We start from the raw sequence: 4,330 nt of genomic DNA, 5'->3' as shown, positions 1-4,330 counted from the left end.
TTGTGTTAACTCCACCGTGAAGATACAGCCTGAGAGCTTGCACAGGATCACTTCAGGCAGAGCTGGGAATAGAACCCAGGTCTCTAATAAAACAGAGCCAAGTCGCAGCCACTTTGTCATGCTGCTATACAGGGTTAGCAACATTGTAACTGTCACACACCTATTGGGGCTGGTCAGGGGAGTTCAAACTTCAGAGGACAGACCCCAAAAGCATGATTTAATCTTGTTTAAAAATTCTCATGATTTTGGGGTCAATCTTGTGATTTTGGGGGTGTAACTTACGATTTTTGAACTTTTTGGGTTGAGAATCCTAGTAAAATGGGAATAACCCTTCTTTACCTCCCTCAGATGATGTGAGGCGTACATTAATAACTAGCTGCTGCATTTTGAACTCGTCAGAAGCAGTGCAATGGAACTGAAAAGCATTCACCTGTGACAAAGCGCACACATTGTATTGGCAGCAGCCAAACTAGACTGTCAGTAATGTGAAGTTCTTCATGTAGATCTGCTTCTAAACTGACGGCGTCTTTCTCTCGTGTTTCTGGTTTGCAGGCCCCAAAGCAACTGGCTGTGCTGCTTTCCAACCTGGACAAAGCAGAAGAAGAAAAAGATAAAAATAGGATAGCCATGAAAAGGTAAATTCAGTGCCTAGGAGGCATCGGAAATTCTGGTCAGGGGAATGATGCAGGCCCCAATCTGATGGGGGTGAGGCACATGTGAGGATTAAGAGAATATGAGAAACTTCTCCACCTCTATTCTTTCATGCTCTCCCTATCTGGCTCCTGCTCTTCTTTCATATTTCCCTTTCCCCAAGAAACTGACCATTCAAGGCTACCTTATGCTGTCAAGATCCTGCCTGCAACACTGGGTTTGATGTCACTAGGGATTCTCCTTTGATAAGCACTCTGCTCTTCGTACAGTACAGGCAGAGCAGCCAGCCCTGTGGTAGGGGCCTGAGAACACAAGGAACCTCCTAAAGAGGTATTTTATGGCCTGATCCTGAGAAGTGCCGGAGCTCACCCTGAAGTGGCTGGGAGTTGGGGATACACAGCATCCCTCAAGAGCAGGCCCTAAAAAAAACCAAATGAGTCATGGTGACTTTGCTGCTGTTCTCTGCAGATCGGTGGGGTTTTGTTTTTGTTTCTCGCTGGGAGCCATGTGATGGGGAATCTGTAGAAATCCCTTCTGGAGAACTCATTGCCAAATGTTTGGAGCACAATAGGATGGTGTTTGGCACCAGAAATGAAAATGAGAGCGGCTCCTTGCTAGTTCCTATTTTGGAACCTTAATAAACCACAACATGCAAGCCATCCGCTAAACGAGCCGTGCTTGGGAGGGACTTCAGAACAGTGAAGGGGATGGCAGGTTGGGCTGAGGGGCATCAGAAGGGATTGTACATATGTGGCAGATCTTTTTCAGAATGAAATCACCTATTGTGGTATATGTACACACTAGTTATGCTACATGTCTATATTCTTACACAGGAGTCTCCAGCCTTTGTGTACAAGGGCCAACATAAACCAATCTGGAAGGGCCAGTAGAGGAACAAGCACTAATTAAACTCAGAAAAAATGCAGAATTAGACTGGTTTGTTCCTACACTTGTGACACCTCAGTAAGAAGCCTGCTACTGCATTTATTACACAATGGTAGGTGCAGAGTGAAAAGGGACAGGAGGACCCGGGGCGGAGGAGCACTAGTGACCTTTCCAGTGCTCAGTAGTTGTGCGTATGTGCTTTCCAGGTTTCAAAGTGAAAAGACTCTAAAATTTGGAATAAAGATATTTCAGGGCACAAAATGACATGAAATATTGAACATTTTTGGGGGAAAAACTATTTGGGGAAAAAAATCACCAATTTCAGCTCTACTATAGTCAACTAAGCACATCGGCTTTGGAGAATAAAAGTAAGCAGCCTGGCCTCAAGGTGTGGCCCTCTAAGCATGCAAGTGCGTATTCAGTACAACTAATAGTGGTGCCTACTTAGCTGCTTAAAAATAGTCAGTGTATTTGCATATGAAAGTAATTGCGATTTATTTAAAGAGACAAAATCTGGCCAAAAATGTAGACTAAAATAAATAAAAACTTTTTTTAAAACCGCCTCTGGATTTTATTTCCAGCAAATAAATCTTTCCACATCAAAATTTAAACATTCCCTTGTATCATTCAGAATGCAGATATCTTACTATTTCTGCTAGTGCACGAAAATCGAGAGTTATATGGTCTATAAACACAACAGTCTAGTTGCACTTGTAAATAATCAGTAAAATGCAATCAATGAACACAATGTTTTTATTCAGCTATTCGTAGAGATCCCCAGGTTTCAATTAACTCTGTCCAAATAAATACCTAATAGCTGCTTGATAACTGAGATGTGCCAAAGCAATCTTGCAGGCTTTCTTCATACATATTGAAAAAGAGAAGCCAATTTTACCCTGTTAATATGATTCAGGCAAAGGGCTTACACTTTAACACTCTCCAATAGACGCTGGTTCAATAAAAGATATTACCTCACCCAGCTTGTCTCTCTGGTACAATGTTCTCAACTGTGGGTTGGGACCCCAAAGTGGGTCACAACCCCATTTTAATGGGGTTGCCAGGGCTGGCGTTAGACTTGCTGGGGCCCAAGGCTGAAGCCCAAGCCCAAGCCCCACTGCCCGGCGCTGAAGCTGAAGCCTGAGGGCTTCAGCCCTGGGCGGTGGGATTCAGGTTACAGGCTCTTGAGCTTTGGCTCCCCCACCCAGGGCAGTGTGGCTTGGGCAGGCTCAGCTTTGGTCCCCCCTCCTGGGGTCATGTAGTAATTTTTGTTGTCAGAAGGGGGTTGTGATGCAATGAAGTTTGAGAACCCCTGTACTAGACTAGCAAAGCAGCTGCTTCCGGGGCACTTGAGATAGGGTACTTCGAGTGAGGGATAGGGGTCCTATGGGTAGGGCTTCTCGCCCTAGGGTTAGGGGTCCTATGGGCAGGGTGTTGTGTGACGCTGTATGGATTATGGTGACCATTTATGTTATTGGTACCAATATTACAAAATTGCAGTGACTCTTACGAGATATGCCATGTTAAGGTATCAGTGGAAAAGTTATGATTTGCTAAGTGTGATCATCTTGTTTATATGTATTCATCATCTTTGTATCGGGAGTTATAAATATGTATGGTATATTGGTATCTCAAACTTGTGCTGTGTTTCTGGGTGACTCCCCCAGACAGATTAGCACCAGCACTATCTAGCCTGTTGGATGTGGCTGGCCCTTTGGGGTTCAGAAGAACATTTTGTATAGTGAGTAGAGTTTTTGAAATAACTTCTCACTGTGCTGGACCTAGGTGTTGATTGGGAGCCAGAGAACTGGAATGCAATAAAGGGGGCTGTGTGATTTCTTTCTTTTTTTGGCCTCTTGATAACCAGTGTGGGGTATCAGGAGCAGATTGTGGCTGGTTGGTGAATCTAACTTCAGTGTTAGCCACCAGTTTTGGCAGAATCTGCTCTCCTTTTAGCAGCCTGCCCTGACCGTGGCATTTTCAGTGTGGGCTACTCTAGGCACCTCGGGTCACAGCTTGGAACTAGGGTTAGGGTTTCTATGGATAGGGTACCTGGAGCTATGGTTAGGGTTCCTATGAGTAGGCTACTTGGATCTAGGGTTAGGGATCCTATGTGTAGGGCTCCCTGCCTAAGTTCCCTCTAAGCTGTGCGGCTGCCTATTAAGCCCCATGCAGGGGCTCAGGGCTGCAGTGAGGAGAGATGCCTCTCCCCAGCACGGACCTGCAGCGGCGGGAAGAGGCGCCCCTCCCTGCCGGCCCCAGCGCAGACCTGTGTCACACATCACCTCCATGTTGGTGCACATAACAAAATTCATTCCGCACATGGACATAAAAAAATTAGAAGGAACACTGCGGGGTCCCTGCCCTAGGGCTAGGGTTACCATTCGTCCGGATTCCCCTGGACATGTCCGGCTTTTTGAGCTAAAAATAGTGTCCGGGGGGAATTTGTAAATGTCCGGACTTCCCCCCCACCCCCCCATGCAGAGCGCGCGCGGCTAACAGGGCAGCCGGCCGGATGCTGCCACTTACATGGGGCTCCGACAGCCAGAGAGAGCCCCCCTCCTCTCCCCTGCAGCAGAGATCACTCCCTCCCTCCCTGCATTTGCAGATCGCCTCCGGCAGTCTGGAGCTCCTCCCCCGCTCCTCCTCCCCTGCCAGCCAGCCTGCCGGGACGAGCGGCTCAGGCCGTTCCTGAGCAAGCTCACAGAGACATTGGCGAAGGCCAACAACAAGGGGGCCAGGGGGTCAGAGAAGGGACAGGGAGGTTCTGGAGGGGGCAGTCAAGAGACGGGGGGGG

Source organism: Terrapene carolina, unplaced genomic scaffold (genome assembly GCF_002925995.2).
Source record: "Terrapene carolina triunguis isolate 2854851 unplaced genomic scaffold, T_m_triunguis-2.0 Scaffold21, whole genome shotgun sequence".
NCBI classification, from domain to species: Eukaryota; Metazoa; Chordata; order Testudines; family Emydidae; genus Terrapene; species Terrapene triunguis.
Note: the sequence above shows the minus strand (reverse complement) of the source record.